The sequence below is a fragment of the Herpailurus yagouaroundi genome, unplaced genomic scaffold (genome assembly GCF_014898765.1).
Source record: "Herpailurus yagouaroundi ecotype Mexico unplaced genomic scaffold, PumYag 29, whole genome shotgun sequence".
Lineage (NCBI taxonomy): Eukaryota > Metazoa > Chordata > Mammalia > Carnivora > Felidae > Herpailurus > Herpailurus yagouaroundi.
Genome location: NW_024412377.1, coordinates 115,587,375 through 115,611,224, shown reverse-complemented (window position 1 = coordinate 115,611,224; position 23,850 = coordinate 115,587,375). Strand labels below are relative to the sequence as shown.

Genomic DNA, 23,850 nt, shown 5'->3' with positions numbered 1-23,850 from the left:
TGGTTGTGGATGTAGAAAGAAGAGATCTAGCAGAAACAATTCAGATGAAGAATCTATAAGGTTGAACTCTAAAAATTTTGTAAATAGTGACATGCCACAGAGAAAGGAATGGAAAAGAGGTTAGAAGTCATACACATTCCATGATTTAGAAACAAGGTGGCTGGGATGATTGTGGGGCTACTATAGAAAATAGAGAAAATGGAAAATGGGCCTTGAAGTTTATTTGAACAGGAGCTGGGCACAAGACAGAATCCATTAGATTTGGAAATGGTGAGTGAAAGACCAATAAAAAATCCAAATGATGTCTATCAGGACATTTAAGAAAAGTGATTATAGCTTGAGAGAAGTCTGTGGGCTTGAGAGCTCCTGGCATCAAGGTCCTGTGGCAATAAATGCCATCAGGGAAGGGAATGCAAAGGAAGAAGAGAGGCTGACTTGAGAAAGAAGTCGGAAGATGCCAATAGTTAAGCGACAGGCAAGGAAGAAGCATGTGAAAAAGCTAGAGAAGAGAATTGGAGATGGATTAGTTTGGAAACCAAGGCAGCAAAGCGAATCCAGCAGTCTGGCATGCTGTTGGGAAGTCAAGCAGGGTACCCAGGGGAAAGATGGCTGAGCCTGGTTGGCATCAAAGAAAGGCAGTGCTTCCTGACGTTGAGAGGCACATTGGCCCAATTTCAGAGATGAGGGAGTAAGTCCTGGGAGAGTAGAGAAGAGAATCTCTCTCCCCCATGCCTCAGGGAGAAGCAGGAACTCCTGTGGATGGAGTTGATTGGAAGGGAGGGGCATGGATAGGACACAGGGGTAGGCAATCAAAAGCAAAATAGTGACTGACTGGGCACCCCAAAGCTTTGCAGCAAGCTTAGAAAAGCAAGTGCTCTAAAGGCCACAGATGATGACAAACTGTTCTTTGTCATGAAGCTAGAGGAGCTACGTTGATAAGGCCCCTTTAAATGCTGGTGATACTGTGAATGTCCCTCAGAGACCACAGGGAAAATGGTCCCACAGTCAATTATCATTGCGGCACTCTATACTAGTCAGGGAATTTGGCGGGTACTTGGGTGTTGTGTTCCAGCTCAGGATCTCTATTCTTCAGATTAAAGTCATTACAACTCTGTTTATTTTAGAAAAGATTAATAGTTCCCCCTCCTCATTTCTCAAGAACAGACTTTTGTCTGTCTGGAGTGAGTCATTAAATATATCAGTTCAACTGCTCTGGCTGCAAGATTACAGATATAAAATCATCTGATTTTGACAAAAAACAGCTGCAGCTTTTTGTATTACTTTGAGTCTACAATCACTTGTGGATAGAGACAGATAGGAAATGTTTCATGATAGCAAGAGTTATACGAGCCTTCTACCCTATCAGTAATCTTCCCAAGACCCTCTAACTTGTCACCTTCACCAAGATGTCTCTCAGTTAATTCATGTCACATCAGTTTAACTCAACTCTCCCAACTCTCCCAACTCTCACAGGCTACTCCCATGAATAATGTGGAATATAAAAGATGAACAAGAAGGAATACTTATGCTCAGGAATTTTATAGTCTATATGGTGAATTAAACAAAAACCACCTAGAACTAAGACTGGTTGTGGTAACTGTTGTGGTAGAGGTGTTTGAAGAAAGGGAGCTTTGAGAGGCAAGCTTGGACCTCAGGCAAGACTTTCTGGAGGAGATAGTATTGGAGCTGATCTTGAAGGGCCTTGATGTGTGTGTGTGTGTGTGTGTGTGTGTGTGTGTGTGTGTTGTGCACAGGTGTACAGGGTTAACTAGGAGGAAAGTGAAACATTCCAGGAAAAGATTCTTTTTAAATTTTTTTCACATTTATTTATTTTTGAGAGAGACAGAGCATGAGCAGGGGAGGGGCAGAGAGAGAGGTAGACACAGAGTCCGAAGCAGGCTCCAGGCTCTGAGCTGTCAGTGCAGAGCCTGATGCGGGGCTTAAACCCACAGACCGCAAGATCATGACCTGAGCCGAAGTCAGACTGAGCTAACTGACTGAGCCACCCAGGCTCCCCTCCGGGAAAAGATATTTTAAAATTCTGTATCTGGAGATACAGAATTGCAGTGCATGGGTAATATGTGGGAAAATCAGAATTGGAGGGGATTTTAGGCCCAGATGTTCACAAACTTTGATGTGTGTTAAATCCACCTGGGCAGCCTGTGAAAAATTCAATAGCCTAAGCCTCACCCTTGGATTTTATGAGCTAGGCTCCCAGGACTTGGAGGTGTTCATGATTAACCAGGGTCACACAGCAGTTGGACCAGCTGGAGAACCTGTTTTCAGGGAAGAACAAGTTTTGGGTTTTTTTTGTTTTTTGTTTTTTTTTAAAGGGACCTGAGGTGTAAGATTTGTGAAGGGAGTTACAAGAGAAAAGACTAGAAAAGTAGGTTGAACTCAAGATTATGGATAGATTGGATGAAAGTCTAAGGAAATTAAAAGATTCCTACCAGCATACAAAGCCACTGAAAGCTTCAGAGGGAGAAGTGACGTGGTCAAAGTAATCAGACGTGACCTAAGAACAAAAACTTATGGTTCAGCCTATTGACTGAAAGTGGAATTACAACTGGCTGCCAGGTTCTGAATCTTCCCAGCCAGCTAGGTCCTCTCACCCTCATCTGAAGCACATTCCTTTTAAGCTCATAAAAGCAGGGTTTTGTTTTCTGCTTACACAAATGATAAAACATCCATGAGGAGATATCACTTCATCAAGCATCTTCCAAAGCAGCTCATTAAACCCCAGGATGCAGAGTCAGTGGGAGGAATGCAAATATTCATCTAGCTCCTGACCCAAGGACAATACACACCAATCCCCCACCCCCACCCCACTCTTCCAGTCTGCCCCATGGTACAGGCAGCAGCCCCAAGTCTACAATTGAGCATACAGGGAGAGTGTGGAGGGGTCACCACAGTGCTTCCCCATGGCCAGAACAGCACATCTGGGGTCTGCTCTACAGATACTGGGCCTCTCAACAGCTTCATGAGCAGATGGACAGCCAGATACCCAGAACCATGTTCTTCTTGGAGGGCTGGGGGCTGGGGGCCTAGGTCCTATCAAGGGATGCCATGCATACTGCAAGCTGAGGGGGAAGGACAGCAAACATTTGAAACCTTCACTGCCTTTAGCTCAACAGTTATTTATACCAGTTAACACTAGCCTTGGGAGGACAACTTCTGCGGCCTGGGCAGATGCCCAAGGCCCTTATCACCTGCTTTTGTGTACCTTCACCATTTGCAAAATTCCCCCAGCTGTTATCTCAACATTTGTTCTCCTGTTTGTCTTCTGGAGGATAAAATATAGTTTCCACTGAAAGATTAAACAAAGACATCCTAAATGGAAACACTCATAGGGGACTTAAGATTGTAATTAAAACATTGGCAGAATACCACATGCCAGAGAAACTATCACCTTGCAACAAATATTGGGGTAAAATAACCCAGAATGAGGAAAATCTTTTTAAAGAACTAACTACGTCATGTATATATAAATCCATCAGCATTTTGTATGAAAGGCAGAAGGTCAGAAGTAACATACCTTTCACTTTTACTGTGCTCAGAAACAGTGTTTCCCCCTAGGGATTCCATTGTTTTGTGTTATGCAGAATCTCCCTAGGCTGGAGGAAAGCCAGTGTTCCTAAATGTCAGCAGCACACCTCAGTTGTGGTTCAAGCTAAAAATGTCCTGAGAACCACTGCTGCAAATTTCAGGTGCATTGCAAAAATAATTTCCTTGGGTCCATATAAACATTCAAAATATTAGTAACATCTTCACTTTTCAGATGATGAACTGAGACTCCAAATGGATTGCTGGTTTTTCACGTGGCTAGTGAGGGGTGCTGCTGGCTCTAAACCCCAGTGGACTGACTCTAAATTCAGGTCCTTTTCTAAAATATCGTGCTGCCTTTTAATGGAGGTAGAGACTCAGACTTGATTTCAATCAACAATTATACTAAATGCATGCTACTGAATTGCTGTTGTTGTTATTCATATTTCTAACTGTCTTCTCAGGAGCATGGATCTTGTTACATAGAGGACACTTGGTTCCATGAGGTCACTGAGAGAAGGGTATAGGTAGGAATTAAGGGAAATGGGTTCGTTTGCTTAACAGAGGGAAAGGATCATGGATCTCTCAGGGACAATAAAGAAGGTTGGGGAACAGGAGAGACAGGCATTGGGAACTTCCGAGGTTGAGTTATGTGACATGACACATTCATGTACTCGGACCCACAAGTCCCAAGCCTTGATATAAAATGTCAATTACACCTGGGTTGACAGAGACTGATTCAGAGACAGCATACATGGTCCCAGAAGTCAGAGGCAGAAAAGTCCATGAGAGTGTAAGCTCCTCTCTGAATCAGCAGAACTCAAGGGCAAGGTTTGGGCTTTTCACAGATGTGGAACTAGAGCATTTACCCAGGCAACTGACACCAGGGGGGCACCAGTTGACATCTGAAGCATAGGTACCTCGAGTGAGGGCAGAAACATTGCTGGGTCCTAGAATAGTTTTCAGGTATTGCAGGGAGGAGAATCAATTTGTGTCAGAGATAACCCAGCTTGAAGCTCTCTCAAAGGTAATCTAAAGATTTGTCTCCTTATTTAAGATCCGCATAATATTTGAAGTAACTGATCATAATAGGATCATAACAGCAATTCTCTGAATAGAATTAAAAATGGTGAGTTTGGGATGTGATGGAGACTCAGAAATAAATGGCTTAAAGCCATATTCAGCTAGTGGCCCCAGAACTGTCACTTCTAGAAGCAGGGAGAAGCCAACCATTTCAGGTTGTTATCTGTAATAAAGACAAGGTGGTTATATAACTCCAGATTTCACTAAAATAATAAAACCACAGAAAGTGATTAAATCCATATATGGAATGAGGACCAAAGTTAAGCATAATTATCCAGTTAGGATTATTATATCTTAGGATTCTCGTATAAACATCCAGTTTGTTCTCAATAAAAATGTGGTGAAACCTGGCTTGTATTCCTTTGGACATACCAGTCTGTTCTTGTTGCATGCTGATCTGCTCTGGCTCGCTGCTTTCTTGTATTCAAGACCTTATTACTTTATTACTGCTTAGAAAACGTTCTTTATCTTTGCATGTTCAGTAATCTTTATGTGAGAAGCAGGAGAGGGTGGCCCCTGGTTGCCTGCCCAGTGCTGCAGCCAGGAGTCTCAGTGAGCTTTGCACCTGAGTGCTGCCCCCCAGGGGATCTCTGCCGTATAGCTCTGCAACCATTGGGAGCGTGCTCATCCACTCCAGGCCAATAGGCACCACCTCAAGGTCCCCAGTGGTCCAAAAAGTTCAGAGAGTGGAATAAAAGAAAATCCATTACTAGTGCCAAATTTCGTTACTTTTTTCTACCCTGAGGTTTCCAGAGGGGGTCTCTCAAATCCTCTCAAAACCTTGTGGTCCCAATCATCTTGTCTAACCTCTTCCACCAAGGCAAGCTTTGGCCTGACATATTCCAGACACAATTAGTCAGTGTTTGACTCTCATTCAAATAATAATAAAAAAAATCAGACGGGTATTGTGTTCTTTGAAGATGAACTTGATAGGCATGAAATCTCAAAAGAAATCCTTCAGGCATGAAGCCTAGGGTCCTCAGTGGGTCTCTCTCTGATTCCTGGGCAGTGCTTGCCTATCACAGCCAGCACAGAATGAGGGAACACTCTACCCAGCTTCCACCCTTTCCTCGGTGGCTCTGGATTTGCAACCTGTTCAGGATCCAGTGGCTTATAAGGAAATACACAGAAAAGGAGCACAATTATTGCTCAAAAATGAAATTCTCAGGTTCCCAGAATTTAAAGGGGTTCAGAAAATATCCCAGAAATCACAGTAACATGGTGTTTAGAGACAAATGTTTAGAGACAAGGCCCCCACAAAGTTATAACAATTGAGAACAGGGTATTTACAGAATGCTATCAGAGTCCCAAAATACCAAGAAAAAAAATACAACCTTAACCTAACATCTTTATCTAAATAAACCCTCGAAGTCCATAAGTGAGTCCTTTCTGGACTCTGAAGCATGGATTTGGAATATGCATGGCACAGCAATGCACCCAAGCCAAACTGGCCTTTTGGCAAATATGAAGTTTTTCTGGTAAATGTTAATAGCCTCCAACCATTAGAAGTGAGAATGGGGGCGCTTATGTGTTCCTTTCCCCACAGCCTTACCACCAGGAATTGTATTATAATGAAAACAACTTTTAGACAATATTCTGACAACATCTAGACATTAGGTTTAAAAATAGTCTTAAAACTTCTCTGTAGCTGAGAAGTCCCACCCTTTACCCTTGGGCCCTCTCTTACCTGGATCTGCTGTTCAGTATTTCCAATAAAAAGGCTTAACTGAATTTGAGGCAAACATATTCTGATGGCAGGTGTGGCCAGCTTGGTGCTGTGTCAGGCACAGGGCACTCTGTGGCAGAGTGGAAGAATTGAGGGCCAATTAAGAGGTCTAGATCTCAAGTCTGAACCATTTGTAGTCAGCAAGCTGGGCTTGCTACGTGCTTCTACTTCATCCACAGAAGGGTGGTGGTTCCTTTCTGACACTACTAGCCAACCACCTATTTTGAATACTACTCATTTCACCAATTAAAAAACTATTTTAAACATCCCTAATGCTAATTGGTAAGCCTTCTCGTGCAGGTTTGGTTAATTGTATTTACAATGCCAAGTAACCATCTTGGAAGATGTTGATTCTGGCTAGGGTACTTCATATGCTGGTTAACCACTTCTACAGGGTAGCTCCCCAAGATATGGTATTATTTTTTTAATTTTTTTTCAACGTTTTTTATTTATTTTTGGGACAGAGAGAGACAGAGCATGAACGGGCGAGGGGCAGAGAGAGAGGGAGACACAGAATCGGAAACAGGCTCCAGGCTCTGAGCCATCAGCCCAGAGCCTGACGCGGGGCTCGAACTCACAGACCGCGAGATCGTGACCTGGCTGAAGTCGGACGCTTAACCGACTGCGCCACCCAGGCGCCCCTAGATATGGTATTTTAAAGGCTAGCTAACTGCAGTTAAGTTAGAGTTAACTGGTAAATACAGTATGACACAATGTTCACATTGAAATACTAAACATCTTTTTAATGTTTATTTTTTATTTTTGAGAGAGAGAGAGCAGGGGAGGGAGAGAGAGGGAGACACAGAGTCTGAAGCTGGCTCCAGGCTCCACACTGTCAACACAGAGCTTGACGTGGGGCTCAAACCCCCAACTGTAAGATCATGACCTGAGCCAAAGTCAGACGTTTAACTGAGCCACCGAGGCACCCCCATATTGAAATATTTTAAAGTAAAATGCCACACAGACAACATAACACATGAGAACAGTAAAAAGGCAAGGGAAGGTAAATGAGAGTTGGAAGCAAGGGAAGCAGTCTTGACTAACTGACTTTCTCCTTTGTTTATGAGAGCATGAATCCTACTTCAATAGGATGCTGAGTTCCATGGAAGGACAGGCTCTCTTTGTTGGAGATTGGTTTATTTTATATGAAATAAATCTTAATTGGCCTCTTCCTAGAACTTTTTTATTTTAAAGATTAGAATTTCACTGGCCCAGAAGTATCCAGAATAAATCAGACAACTGTACTCAGAGATTTATAAAGAGAATTTGAGGGATGCCTGGGTGGCACCAGTTGAGCATTCTGACTTCAGCTCAGGTCATGATCTCAGGGTCTGTGAGTTTCAGCCCCACATCAGGCTTGCTGCTGTCAGCACAGAGCCCCATTTGGATCCTTGGTACTGCCCCCTCCCCCCGCCCCGTCTCTGCCCCTCCCTCGCTGACGCTATCTTAAAAATAAATATTAAAAGAAAAAAAAAGAAAGAAAGAGAATTCGAGGCAAGGGTCACAGAAATGAGTCTGTTTCAACCAATTCTGTATCTCCACTCTCCTCTGGTGCTTCTGAAAAGCAATCTAAAAAATTCTAGTAGAGAAACATCTAAAGGTGAAGAAGCATATTTCAAGTGTGTTATCAAAATTCCACTGATTAACAGGAAAATGTTATTGGTTGATCCGGGCTGAAGGGTAAAACTTTATCAGTATTTTAAGACATTCACCCAAGTTGTAAACAATTGTTCTTGCTGCCTCAAATCCTTTGTACAGTGCCTCAAATCCCTTATAGAACGTGGAGTATAAATAAAAAACATACATAGGCACATGTGTGCACACACACACACTCTTCTAAATATCTCTTATACAGTCAACATCACTGATACTTTATTTTAATACAAGGTTTAAAATGAAAATCAGGCAATGAAAGTCTTAAAATAATTTCAAATTAAACCTTGTTAGTTTTGAAATTATGTATTCACCAAACACCAAGTGACCTAAACTTTTGATATTAAATCTCTTTTATAGAATACAATTCAATGAGTTTTTCCCATTTTGACTCCTTTTTGGAAGAAGATAGGGTGGAAATACATACAATAAAAACAACAAAATCACATAATTATAATAGCAAATAAATCAATGCCTCAATCTTATGAAATAGCTCAGCCAACCTACAAGACTTCATTTTGCTCGGCTTTCTTTCAGCAGCTTTGATCTCCTAGATGTTGTATGGCCTCTGAAAAATCGCAGAAATAAATCAAAACGCAATTCAAAAGGTACCAAGGGCAAGAACAGTGATCGTATTTTTGGTTTCACTGAGCTAAGACATTAGTAGGTTTTGGCATTAATCTACCCGCTGGTGCCAGGATAGCTTTTTCAAGCATCAGGGTTTTTAAAGAAACAAAACCCCAAGAGCCAGATGGTCAAGATATCCACATTTGATGTGCACGGCCTGCCTATAGGGAGGTCTGTGTGGAGTAAACTATTGCCCGAATGATATGGCAAAAGGGCCCCACAAAATCCCCGTCTTCAAAATATCTCCCTTATTACCCTGTAATGGGTACCCAAGCTTCTACCATTAAACATTTTATTTGTTGTATTTAAGATAGTTATTTTCTAACTCCTTTAAGCTGCCAAAACTCTTCTTATCCATTGATTTTATTCAGAGGTCTCATAAACAAAACATAAAAGCACAGATGCTGTAGTTGAAGGAGAAGACCCATCGGATCAGGCCCACACTCCTGAGACACATCTGCACACTGCTACAACTCACTGAAGCACATTTGAAAAACCAATGGGTTAAGACAGAGTTTCCCAACTGATGTGCACAGAAGAGTTATAGAAGTTGAACATTATTGATCCCTTTGAGCCTTCCGTGGCCCACTGTCTCTCACTTTCATTTATCCCAGTGTGTGGAAAAAATATTGTATGTGCACTGGACATGAAAACAGGTTGGGGAGATCTAGGCAAAGACAGTGTGCTCCAAGAGAGGTTATAAAACTATATTAGTGCTGGTTATTAATACTTTATCATGGACCTTCCCTCCCTCCCTCAAATTCTCAATGTAAAGAAAATATATATCAAGGAAATTAGGGAGATGAAGGAAAACCAGCACTCTTAGGAAAGAAAGAATTGAGTAGGAGGCCATAGAAGAATGCTGGAAGCAGGCTTCTGGATGACCTGGAAGCCAAAGGTATGACACTAAGACAAGGGAAAAGGACACTCTGAGGAATGGAGAGGGTTTGCCGTGAAGGCCTTACTTTGCTACCTGGTGAGGATAAGCCCTGCTCCCCAGTGTCAGCTCAGCCTATGTTGAGATCATGCACTCAAACACATACTTTATTTCTGAGAGATTTTCACAGTGGAAGTGCTCATTTGGGAGACCCATGTAAGTGGTTCGTTCACCTGGAGGAAGGCAGACTTGAGTTTTGAAAGGGTCAATGAGTAATTCCCAGTGGAGACCCATCACAGAAGAAGACAGGCCCTGACAGCCTCCGACTGAAAAAACAAAGCTGCTTCCCACCTCCTCCCTCCCCAGCATCCTGTCCTCTTCCCTCATTTCTCAACTTCTTTTCCCATCGTTGTGACTCACGAGTGTCAGCCACTGGAGCAGCTCTCCATTTCGCAGCCCTCAGAGATCTCATTGTGAGCCCTTTCTTCTCATCCCCATCCACTTAATGTCGGGCACCAATCCAGACACGATCCCTTCTCCAAAGGCGCCCCCTGAGGTGCAGCTTCCTGGCAGGCACCTTCCACAGGCAAAAATGATTTGCCTCTGAGGACTGATTCGCCAGACGGACAATCTGAGGTTTATGGTTTTCCAGCAAGGGGTTTCACAAAACCTTGCCAATGCCCCTTTTGCCATTGGCCAATTCCCTTTCACTGGCTCTCCCTGCCTGTCATCTGCTTTGTCAGCCAAAACCCTTTTCATTTTTCTCAGCTTCATCTTGGACTCAGGCCTAGGAAGGCCTGTCAAGAAGATTCCTGACGTACGAAGTTTTATGACTCTTCCACCACCATCCTGAGAGGCACCCCTTGTTCTTCACCTCTGTGTGTTTCAGAGGAGTGCATTCTTGTGTCTTACATAGAGCATATTTGACTGAAATTCCAAATGAATAATAGTGCACATAATTATTTTCAAATGAGAATTAAAATCAAATGATGTGGCAAAACGATGGAAACAGAATCCTCAAGAGAAATTTAGGGGAAAGGGAGAAACAAGAGGAAGTGAGACTATAAAACAGAGAATGTCCTTGTACAAAACTGAAAATCTTTAGGGAGAATCAAAAACTACACCCAAAAAGGTGTAGTTGTTTAAGATTCAGGAGGCCTTGACTCTTGTCTGAATCCACTCGTCATCTAAGCCCTTCTTCTGAACACTCTGGGCCTGTCCCAAACGCACTTGCCTTTTTCTTCCCAAATTGCTCGTTATTTCTCAGCACGATCTCTCTGCGTCAGCAAAGTATACTGCTCGCTGCTGTTGCTCAAACACAACTTGCTGTATCCACCCGAAACACTTGCCAAGCATAGTTTTCTTCCCATGGAACAGGCCTGGCACCAATTTAGTTTTTGTTTGTCTAATTGAACACTTATTGAGGCTTACTAGGTGCCAAGCATGTTACATGCGTTATCTCATTTAATTTTCATAACAACCCTGTGAGATAGGCATCTTACTGTCCCCATTTGAAAATAAGGACACATGAGGAAACGAGCTGAGGAAGTTGAAGCCATTGGCTCAAGGACTGAGTGACAAGAACAGCATTCTGACCTAAGGTAGGTCTGACCAGAGAGCTCAAGCTCTGAACCACAGCACTCTCCCTCATTGGCTCCTCCTTTGCTCAATGAATTTAATGTTTAATGAGTTTAAAGTTTAAACTACTTTGAAATTTGGGACAGAAATGACCATCACTCTGTTGGCCTTGGAAAATACAACTCCCAAGCCCACTGCTGTTCAGATCAGCAGGAAAACCAATCTCTCTCTCTCTCTCTCTCTCTCTCTCTCTCTCTCTCTCTCTTTTTTTAGCAGACACTAACCCTTTCCAGCTGCCAGACACTGGAAGAGGGAGGCAGCTGAAACCCAGGGGATCTGCAGAGAGTCTCTCTTTGCATGGCCAGGAGTGCGTCCTGGCCTTGGCTTGAAGGCTGGTGGCTCTGTTTCCCATTCCCCAAGATTCAATGCAGAGCCCTCTCCAGGGATCTGCTGCAACAGTTCTTCGAGAGGAAATGAAGATAATCCCTTACCCTCCACCCTTTGGTGCTCCTCTTAGTCAAGAGATTTCCACACCAACCCTGGCCTGACTCGAAGTGAAACCGGCTTGGATTCACTTGGTCACATCCTGAGGCTCCAGTCTACCCTGTGGGGAACAGGTTCCTCTGCTGTTCTCCTTTCAACCAGCTGGCTCACACATAGCAGGACCAGCCCCTCCCTCTTGTCTCATTCTTCCCTCAAAGTAGTTTTGTTTCAGAGACTTCCTTGCCTTTTTTGGTTTGGGGTGGTGGTTGTGGTCACCCACTGCCCCTTAGTTCACCTCAAGAGATTTCAGTAACTTTGAATCACAGGGAAGAGGGGTTGGGGCTTTAGTTCCTTCCCTCACAGAAGATCCCTAAAGTTCTCATGCTAATTTGCTTCCACCACTCTCAGACAAGTTCAAGTGCTTTTCAATATCTTTTAAAAAAATCAAACTTTACTGGGGCATCTGGGTGGCTCAGTCGGTTGAGCGAATGACTTGGTTTCAGCTCAGAATGTGATCTCATGGTTAGTGGGTTCAAGCCTCGCCGTGGGATCTGCACTAACAGCACGGAGCCTGCTTGGGATTCTCTCTCTCTTTCCTTCTCTCTCTGCCCCTCCCCCCACTTGCATGCATTCTCTCTCTCTCTCTCAAAATAAATAAACTTAAAAAAAAAGTAAAAAAAAAATCAAGTTTCACCTCACCCTGCTACAATCAGAACTCAGTTCTCAGGGGAAGCCTAACTACTTCACTGCTCCTTTGCTTCTACCACTTAGCTCTTAGATTAATTTTGGCCCCACGAGCAACCTAAAGTTTGTGAACCCATCCAAGGCTGTTAGTACTCCTCAGAGCCCAATAATTGGTGTTCACTGACTAGGGCCCTGGAACAGTCTATGTCTTCCTTTTTTCCCTTTTCCTTTTCTTAGCAATGTTTGGAGCAAGGATGAGTCTATTATTGGCAAGGCTGTTTGGACTCTTCAAAGGAGAAATGTCAAAGGCAGGATCCTGTGGGGGTTGTAATTATTTTATTCTCAACCATCTTGCAGCCTTTCTGTACCAGACCTCTCATATGTAATATTATAATGTAGCTGAGTCATATTTCTAAGTATTTTATCTTCAACTGCATCCCCAAGGGACATAGGGAGCATAGACTAAAGATTCAGGATGAGCCTGGGAAGGTTCAGGGGCTTTAAAAAGAGCCGATGAGCGTACATTTGGGAGAGATTCTCTTCCTTTTTCTGCTCTTCTTTCATCTGATCTCAGTTGGTGCCAGCCAGCTCCCAGCCTCCTGGCCCAGCTGCTGCCCTTGGCTGGATAAGTAGGGGCATTGTGTGGGGGAGGGGTATGTACTATTTCTCTTTAACCTCTGTATTCATCCTGCTTGATTACCATATACACCATGATAGGTTTTGCATTGCCAAGGCCAGAATGTATGAGGATGTTCCTTCCCCTTTGGGTATTCTATGTTTTGAACATAATACACTGTCAGGAGGAGGCACAGACAATAAAAGTTATTTATTTCTTAATTAACTTCTGTTGCCAGGCATTTTACATACAGTGTCTTATTTAATCTTCATAAAAACACTGCAAAGGGGATTTTATTCCATTTCTTTAGGAAATTAAAGATGAACAAGGTTCATGGGCCATAGTAACTTTTTTTCTAGATATGTCTCCTGAGGCAAGGGAAATAAAAGCAAAAATAAACTATTGAGATCACGTCAAAATAAAGTTTCTGCACAGTGAAGGAAATAATCTACAAAACTAAAAGGCAACCTACAAAATCAGAAAGGGTTATCCAATAAAAGGATAAAGAACTGATACAACTCAACTGATATATAAAGAACTGATACAACTCAACACCCCCAAAACAAATAATCCAATTTAAAAAGTGGGCAGGAAACATGAACAGACATTTCTCCAAAGAAGATACACAGATGGCCAACAGATACATGAAAAGATGCTCAACATCACTTATCATCAGGGAAATGTAAATAAAAACCATAATGAGATATCACCTCACACCTGTCAGAATGGCTAAAATCAAAAATGCAAGAAAAAACAATTGTTGATGAGGATGTGGAGAAAAAAGAACCCTCTTCCACTGCTGGTGGGAATACGAACTGGTACAACCATGGTGGAACAGTATGGAGGTCCCTCAAAAAGTTAAAATAGAACTACTCAATGATCCAGTAATTACACTATTGGGTATTTACTCCCCAAATGCAAAAACACTAGTTCAAAGGGATACATACACCCCTATGTTTATAGCAGCATTATTTGCAATAGCCAGATTATAGATATAGCCCTAGTGTCCATCAATAGATGAATGGATAAAAAAGATGTTTATATATATGGGTATATTTATGAGTGAATAATATTCCATTGTATACATGTATATGTGTGTAAATAATATTCCATTGTATATATGTATATATACATATATTATTAGTATATATTTATGTATATATATTATAGTATATATGCATATATAATATATAATTAGTATATATATTATATATATGGATTATGTTATATGATTATATATATGTATATGTATATATGTGTGTGTATATATATACACACACACACACACACACACACACACACAATGAAATATTATTCACCCATAAAAAAGAATGTAATCTTGCTATTTGCAACAATGTGTGGATGGAGCTAGAGAGTATAATACTAAGCAAATTAAGTCAGTCAGAGAAAGACAAATACAATATTATTTCACTCATGTGTATAATTTAAGAAACAAATGAACAAGGGGAAAAAAAGAGAGAAAGAGACAAACCAAGAAATAGACTCCTAACTATAGAGAACAAACTGAGGGCAGGTGGGTGGGGCGATGGGTGAAATAGGTGATGGGGATTAAGGAGTGCACTTTCTGTGATGAGCACTGGGTGATGTATGGAATTGTTGAACCACTATATTGTACACCTGAAACTAATATAACACTGTATGTTAACTATATTGCAATTTAAAAAATTATTTTTAATTAAAAAAAGAAATTTTAAAAAAGGATGATTAAGGAGCACCTAGTAAGTAGCTTAGCTAGCAAATGGTGGAGCAGGAATTTGAATCTGAAGTCCCACTGTCTTCCCACTGCTTGACTCTTCCTAGTAGGTGGTGGCTTCTCACCTGAGCTACAGCCTTCCCTTGGGGGAGTTAGCCGAGGCAAAGACAGCATGCTTCTCTATTTGATTATCCTTTTTCAATCACAAAATATGAAAGAAGATAAATCTAAGTATTACGTACTATTACAATGTCACTTCAATGGATGACTAATTTTAAGGCAAAACTAAACACTTCCCAATGTAATTAATTCATTCTATTTATTGAAGTATGGTAACATCTCACACTTGAATAAATCCTGAATTTCTAACTCACTCTCAGATTTTCAGTTTTGAAACGTCTCCAGTTTCCCTTAATCGCTAGAAAGTTCTGCAGCTTTGGTATCACCATCACACTGCCAGCATCTCTATAAGGGTTCTTCTAAAGTGATTAGAAGCAAGACAACTGTAAAAGTCAAAGCCTGTCTTTGCACCTATTGAAAGTGAATCATCTTGGGGCGCCTGGGTGGCTCAGTCGGTTAAGTGTCCGACTTCAGCTCAGGTCACGATCTCGCGGTCCGTGAGTTCGAGCCCCGTGTCGGGCTCTGGGCTGATGGCTCAGAGCCTGGAGCCTGCTTCCGATCCTGTGTCTCCCTCGCTCTCTGCCCCTCCCCCGTTCATGCTCTGTCTCTCTCTGTCCCAAAAATAAATAAACATTAAAAAAATTAAAAAAAAAAATGAAAGTGAATCATCTAATTGGATTATTGTAAGGATTAAATGAGTTACTAGATTCAAAGTATTTAGACAGAAAGATCTCAGTTAATTTTAACTATTATTATCAATAATGTTTTCAGCTGTCCTAAAAAAAAGAGATGTATCCTTGACTACTTTCTAGTATTGCTATTCAGCTGGCAGTAGAAGACAACACTGCTTCATCAACTTGAAGGGCTACGTGGACCTGGGAGAACAGTGGCACAGTCCCACGTTTGGGCAAAGGACAGAATTAGTGTGGACAACTGGGTACTCCTTGGCAGTGTAATATGAGACAGCACTCAAAGGAGAGGGAGACTCTTTTGATCTAGCTCTGTCTTTTATAGTATAAGTTATCATCTTGTTATAATAAAAAAGGATCAAAACGCAGTCTTTCTAGAGAGGAGAAGCATTTCTTTTGTTTTTATTTATTCATTTTTTGAGAGAGACAGAGACAGCATGAGTTGGGGGTAGGTATAAAGAGGGAGAGAGAGAAAATCCCAAGCAGGCTCTGCACTGACAGTGCAGAGCCCAATGTGGGGCTCGAACAATGAAACCACAAGATCATGACCTGAGCCAAAAACCAAGAGTCAGACCCTTAACTGATGAAGCCACCCAGGTGCCCCAAGAGGAAACTCATTTCTAATTTCAGCAGCATGACTCCAGCCATGGAAAGAAAACTGCATCTTATATTAGAAGAAAATAAATAAAAATATTAGTAGTAGTTATCTCTGGATATTAAGACTACTATAAACAGTTTTATTTAGTTTTGGGGGGCACTTCTCTATAACTTCCAAAATATTTGATGAGTATACTTTACTTCCACAATAAAAAAGTTAAAAAAAATAAAGTTACAGGAATTGTATAAATTGACACCCAAGGTTCCTTCTAGTTGGTCTATTTTCTGTCAACATTTATTTTTACGACAGCCCTTAGGTTCCCCCATCATTTTCTTTTGGATATACTAATGAGATGCCAAAATTAATGTTTATCTTAGTAAGCCTCATTTCAGGAGCAAAAACCTCATTCTTAACTTCTCTTCTGACAGTGTGCCTCTGGCTGAGACTAAAGCAGGGTAAATTGGACAGATTCTAGGAAAAACAACAGAGTTTATTGTAAATAAAACCCAAAAAAAGAGTACAGGAGTACTCAGCTCTAGACCAGGAAGCCTAACATTACTTGTTTGGGCTGAAGCTCCACAAGTCAGTCTATCTGACATCATCCTAATTTGTAACATTTTGCTCAAATACTTAATCCTTCCTAAAAACCCCTGCATTCTATTAAATGTCTCTATCTAATATTTTACGGACTTGTCAGCCTGCAGAACTCTTCCAAATCCTTGTAAGACAAACTGAACTTTTAGACTGAAAAATGAACTCAAAAGACACCAGAAACTTCACAATCAAATGAGACGCTAATGGAAGATTAAAAAAAAAAAAAAATCCTTCTCATTGCATTTAGTTTTTTTTCTACACATAATTTGGAATATTCCTTTTTAGAAAATACACCCAGAAAGTCTTAGAATTAGTGACTGATTAAAAAAATGCTTCTCTAGGGGAACAAGTCCATTATTTACCCAAATCATTACTTCAGTAATAAACAGGTGATGTGGTGCCACTTAAGGAATAATTACAGTCAACGTTTCTGTAATGTAGACACTGGTCTAAGAATTTTACACATAATTAAATCATTTGATTCTTGTAACAACCTTGTGAGGAAAGACTTTGTTACCTTCGTGTTACAAGGGAAGAAACAAAGACCCAGAGAGATAAAGGAAGTGGTTCAATGTCACATAATCATCGAGTGTAGAATTAGGATTTGAACCTTGGGCAGGTTGGCTCCAGAGTCCATGTTCTTAACTACCGGGTTATGCGGCTTCAACTTGATTGTCAGACATAGAAAAAGGGGTGTCATGTGGACTACTGGACAGTTCTTGGCCTCTGTCAGGATCCCCAGCAGCATCACCACCACCGTCATCACCAGCAACAACCATAAATACTGTATATATACTCATGGCCTAATCCCTGAACTATGAATGTAACCTTGTTTGGAAAAAGGGTGTTTGCAGATGGAATTAAATTATGGATCTTGAGATGAGTAAATCACCATGGATTAGAGGGTAGACTCTAAATTCAATAACAAGTAAGTATTCTTCTAAGAGAAAGGCAGAGGAAGATTTGAGACAGAAGAGAACACAGAGAGGCGAAAGAGAGAACATAACCATGCACGCAGAGATTGGAGTAAAGTGGCCTCAGGTGAAGAAATGGTGACAACCATTGGAATCTGGAAGAGGCAAACAATAGATTTCCCCTAGAGCCTCCCAGGGGAGGAGAGGTCCCACTAGATTTCAGACTTCTGGACTCCAAAGTTGTGAAAGAATATATTTTGTGGTAATTTATTACTTTAGCCTCAGGAAACTAATACCTAGTGCTTTCCAGGTTTCAAGGTGCTTTAGTATATGTGATCTCATTTGATCCACATACCCCTGCACCTCATAATAGTTCACTTTGGGGATCCAGCTCCACCATAAAATGACTACTGGACCTTGTGCGAGTCATAAGTCTCTCTGGTCTCTATCCCTTTATTTGTAAAATGGGTCTAATAACAATGCCTGCCCTGTGCCCTTCAAAAAGATGTCAGGAGGATCAAAGGTAAAGAATTCATGTGAAAAGTTGTCTTTGACCTGGAGCTATTTTTATGCAGGAAGTCTCGGGTGACAACTAATTCACTGCCTGGATAAGGATGTGGGCACTGTGAACATACACCTGCTGGGGTATGGGCATGCTACTGCCACCTTCTCCAGGACCATTTGTTGTTTGAACCCAGTCTCTCCACTGGGAATCATTGGGAAACTAGGACAGGGACAAAAATTTAACAAGGCAAAGCTCTGCTGTGGGTCCAGTGATTGCATGAGCTGAAGATTGGTGTCATAAGGCTGGCTTCTCAAGAAACATTTGGTGTAAGAGCAGAAAAGCAGAGAGGCTTGTTGCCCAAAAGCCCATGCTCTCTGCATGATCAGAAGCCAGGGACCACCCCAGAAGGTGTGAGTGGAAGTTCATTTTCCTGCTGACCTTTCATTCCTAAGCCTTTGGGTGATGATGGCTCTGAAAGGTGGTAATTAGTGCCAATCGAGGTGATGTTTTTGTGAAGCTGACACCTCTCCATTAGGAAATGGACTGAAGCCAGTGGACCAGCCACTCAAGCAGGGCACAAAAAGCTAAATAATCAATGCTTGGCCAAACCTTGCATAATTAGTGTCTTCCTCCAACCATGCTCTAGTGCACAGTGGAAACCCTTGCAAGGATGGAAAATGGGAGCTACAGGGTTGAATGGCACCATAAGCCTTGGAATAGAAATATAAACAATGACAAGGAAGAAGAAACACAATGGGAGAGAGAATAGGAATGGGGGCAGGGTAAGTCAATGTGCTTACACGGGAACAGAATAAACCCAGGCGGAAGAGACTAGCATGTATTAAAGTCAAAGGCACTACTCTAAATTCAGTACAAAGCAATTTACTGATTTTTAATGAATTATGTCACTTGCATTCTGTCAAACTTCTTGCCTCATGTTCTTCCACTCTTTATTCAGTCTCCACAGGTACCTAGAATTCTACTAAAACTTGGCTTCATTAAGGAACAAAAGCTTCACTCCAGTTATTACAGTACCTTCTAACTTTCTCCTCTTTTTCTTTAGCCCTTTTTCTTTAGCCCATACTTTTGTCCACACTTAATTACAAGCGATATTTTAAAAGACAAATCTGAATGTGTAACTCTCATGCCCCAAACCATCACTGGCTTACTATTGCTATTTTACTTATGACAAAATCTAAGATCCTCAATACAACAAATAACACTTTCTGGCTGCTGCTGACCTCCCCAAGGCCAACCTCATGCAGCTCCCCTTATCACTTTGTCCTGTCCTTTGCACCTTTCTTTGCTGGCTTGGAGGCCTTCAAACAAGTTACTTTATATGTACATATGGGAATATATCTGTATGTGTGTGTATATGTATGCATGTATTATGGAAACAGACAATCAAGTTTGATACGTATCTAACCAAGAAAGATATATATTCCCTTAGCCTGGGAAGCTCTTGCCTCTGCCCTGTGCCTGACCAATTCCTACTTCCTATCCCTCTGACACACAGTAAGGTCTTCCCAAGCCCCTGCTCCTCACTTTTGATCATGTTCTCTTTATTACTCACTCTAACACTGCTCTTTCTCTTTTTTCTTGATAGCACTTACCACAACTGTTATATATACATGAAATATAAGTGTATATTAATATATTAACATACATATAAGTGTTGTTTGCCTTTTGGCTCTCCTACTAAGTTGTTTGCTCAAAGAGGTAGGGACATATATGCTCTGTTTCCTGCAATAAAGCCACATAATTTACCCCAACTCCAGATATTCTGATATTCAGTTAGTCAGGAATTAGGGTGGGGGCAGGGTTGGGGCATTGGCAGTTTTTCAAAGTTCTTCAGGTGATTCTAGTGTGCAGCTGGGTTGGGGACTGTTTATCCATCCTTTCAATAAGGGAGGAACGAAGGCCCAGAGAGGTCATTGACTTATTCAAAGTCTTCAAGCAGCTATTAGCAGTGGAAATGAGGACTCAGTGGAGCCTTGCTTTTTTATTTTTTTTTTTTTAATTTTTTTTTCAACGTTTATTTATTTTTGGGACAGAGAGAGACAGAGCATGAACGGGGGAGGGGCAGAGAGAGAGGGAGACACAGGATCGGAAGCAGGCTCCAGGCTCTGAGCCATTAGCCCAGAGCCCGACGCGGGGCTCGAACTCACGGACCGCGAGATCGTGACCTGGCTGAAGTCGGACGCTTAACCGACTGCGCCACCCAGGCGCCCCGAGCCTTGCCTTTTTATACACTATAATGTTCCTTCACTTAACTTGGAGAAGCTTTGTGAAAAGGATAGAGAAAGATTCCTTTCAATTTTTTTGCATTCTGGCAAAATAATTAACTCGTACCTGTTTGCATAGGATTTCTCTGGTTTTAGTGCTATCAGAAGGGGGAAATGGAAGCACCTGCATGGCTCCATCAGTTGAGTGTCTGACTTTGGCTCAGGTCCTGATTTCATGGTTTGTGGGTTCAAGCCCCGAATAATTGGGCTCTCTGCTGTCAGCCCACAGCCTGCTTCGGATCCTCTGTCTCCCTCTCTCTTTCTGCCCCTTCCCTGTTCTTTCTCAAAAACAAACAAACAAAGAAACAAACAAACATTAAAAAAGAAGGGAGAAATAATGCTTCTTACATAATTGTGAAGGTTAAATAAGCTAATATTTGTAAAGCCCCGAGCACAAAGCCTGAGGAGTTCTAAGAGATCAATTACTATTAGCTTTTAAAATGTTACAAGAGTCTTTGGAAACGAGGTAGAAACACTCTTCCTTCTTGCCTTCCTGCCTTCCTGCCTTCCTTTCTTTCTTCCTTCTTTGCTTTGTTCTTTTTTCTTAATACAGGTGTAAATATACAATGGAGATGTCTCAGGAGGTGTAAAAATTGCTAGAGCAATAAAATACCTCTTTTTTTAAACCAGAACTCGTTACTGTCTGTCAACTTTAAAAGCCACCCACACATCCCTAGGTAGTATAATTTCTCCCCACCAAGTGAAAGCATTTCAAGGTGCTCAATCATTAAACAGCTACTTAAAACAATTCTCTTTCAGGGTTTCTCTTTCCCTTGGGCATCCATGCTTGTTACTTTGTCAAAGTGTCTATTTCCTGGAATCAGGCTTCAGCAGACTGCCTGGATGTTGCTTTACCAGACTAATTGTTTTTGTAAGGCAGCACTGGAGTCCTCGGGATACCAACTGAATTTAATCCGTGTGGTAGCTCTGGGAATCAGGAAATGATAACTATGTGGAACTTACTCTGCTAGGATTTGCTTATTAATTTGTTTGTTGTTTATTTTCCACATAGGCCAAACAAAAGATGGATTTGGGGACAACTCCATCATGGTAACTGGGGTGTTCATTTAGTCTTATCTCACTAGTCCTGGCTATCTTTGTGTCTTTAGCAAATCCACATTAGAAATGACAGTTCATTTGTGATTCCATGAACTAAGCAGAAATGCAGCAAATCAGAGAATTTTTGAGAATGGGGCTTTGAGGATTACCTCATCCAACCCCCTTGAGAATATTGCTCATTTAATATTTTGTTAATGCAACATTTTGCAATCTATAAGAAAATTCACTAGTATCATTGCCCATCAAATAGTGACAAGAGGACTTGGGGAAGCTGCAGATTTTGATATGGTACGGAAGTGGGTAGGTGAGGGGAGAATAAATTTTGTGTGGGCACACACCAGGGAGCAAATCAGCAAGGAAGGGACGCTCTAGGATGATTGGCAATCAAGAAAACATTAAATCTACAAAGTGAAAACCCATCTTTTGTGAAAGAAAGCAGATCAGCAGTTGCCTGTGGCTGCACAACCACCACTGAACTAGTTCCTCAAATGAGTGACTTGGCATCACCCTTGAACGCTGACCAATCAACTCAGTCACAGGTCCTACAGATGCTACCCTTTAGATGTTGTTCATAATCAACCTTTTCTCGCTATCCTCATGGTTACTCTCTTGGGTCAAAACTTAAAAAATGTTACCTATTTTTTTTTTTTTTTTTTTTAGGTTTTGAATTGGGGATGGAGGTGTGGAAAGAGCTAGACTTTCATGGCCATTCCCAAGATTTTTGTTGACTTGAACCTGAGTATGATGTGAGATTAAATGATTTTAAAAGGATGTTTTCCCCAGAGTCCTAGAAAGATGCTCAAGAGAACATAATTGAATGTATGGAGTATAAATTAGAACAGCCAGGAAATAAGGTAAGGAGACCAGTTGGAGGGTCCTAAAAACAGGTAAGATGTTTGAAGATTTGACCTAAGACAGTGACCATGAGGATAGCAAGAAAAGTGTGATTAAATGAAAGAAAATATAAATAAATGTGTACAAGGCTGGGCCCTGTGCTTGGCATACTACTGGATTCAGGAGAGGACTCTGAGAGTGCTGAATAAAGTAGCAAGCCATTTCTGATAGAAATTCTACACAAGGAAATCCCTTAGCCTAGAACATGCAAAGGCAGACAAAAAAGATGTGGAAATCTGTGCGCACACACACACACACGACTGTATCAGCATTTCATCACTCTCATGAGTAAGTGCTACTTTCTTGACTCTTTTATCCCTTGTAAATGATCCTGCTCATAATGTTTATAATAAGGCGCAGCAGTAATAAAAATGATGAAAGATAAATGGATGTATTTAAAAAGTAGCTGTGCAAAAGATTGTTTATGTTGCATGGCAGACCATTTTTCATACTAAAAGTGGCTAAATTTCTCTGCATAAATCATGATCATGTTCAGTGCTTTCTCCTGTAAAGACTTAACTGAAAATGCGTTGTCTTCTCTAAACTCTTCCAGGTTTAACCTCTAGTCTTTGTATATTGGACACTGGTTAGCAACAAATGGCTTATTGTTGGTTTTATCTGAAGGTGAACCGCTTCTCTCTGGGGGAATGCTAATTCATGAGAAGCCCACAGAGCTCTTTTTTTTTTTTTTTTTTAATAAAAAACCATTAGTATTCATTTTTGGCCTTGACATAAAACAGAGAATAGAGGATTTGGGATCCAAAAGACCAGAAGCAAAGACCCTTAAGAGAGATTTTGTTTCTTCCTATTGTTACGGTACAAAAAGGGTGTCAGGACTGGCCTTCATTGCTCTTTTCTAGGCCTTCCTTTCTCAGTAATTCTTCCCAATAAGAAAGAATTACTGTTTGTTTCTATACCATCAATCTCTCCATCTCTCCACACCCCCAACTCTCCCCAGCTGACTACTGAAATCTAAAGATGTTTATCAGATATTTCTCTTGCTTGTATTAAGGGTTTTGGTGGATGAAGTCAGAACAAACTTGTCATATACATAAGCTTTATACAATCATCATCACCAACACCGATTTCAACATCTTCATAAATAAGAACATTATTATAGTGTCTATTTCATATTGATCATTTACTACATTCCTGGAACTGTGCAAGAATTTTTCATACATTATTATCTCATTCAATACTCACCACAACTTCATGCAGTACGTAGTAATATTGTTTTCATTTCATGTATGAGGAAGTTGGAACTTGGAAGTTTAAATGACTTGACCAACGTCTCAGAGGGTGAAAGTAGCAGAGCCAGGACTGAAACCAGGGCTCTCTGATTGCAAACCCCATGATCTTTACCACTGTACCATACATATGCACATAAGACAAGTACTCTTCATTGTTTATGGCTTTTTACTTTAGGAATTTTTTGTGGCAACACCTTAATCCCAGGCCTAATTTCATGGCCACCTAGAGGCATATACATATCCTACCAACTCATCTTAAGGCTGTTCTGAGCAGAATATAATTACAATGGTAAATCTTTTTTTTTTTCTTTTTAAAGTGGCCATTCAAAATAAAACATGTAGCAGTTCTTACCCTCAC

The 23,850-nt window shown here is 41.1% G+C and overlaps 1 protein-coding gene across 3 annotated transcripts in view; it reads right to left on the bottom strand.

Annotated features, from left to right (window-relative positions):
• ANKRD55 (ankyrin repeat domain 55) overlaps positions 1-23,850 on the bottom strand; it is a 175,432-nt gene that overhangs the window by 141,890 nt on the left and 9,692 nt on the right. Inside the window, exon 1 of one of the 3 annotated variants that reach the window (XM_040452945.1) lies at positions 6,314-6,523. The exons of the other annotated variants lie outside the window; for them this stretch is intronic. The gene's annotated coding sequence lies outside the window, so the exon portion shown is untranslated. Of the gene's footprint in view, positions 1-6,313; positions 6,524-23,850 lie in introns of those variants that run through there. 3 annotated transcript variants of the gene reach the window in all.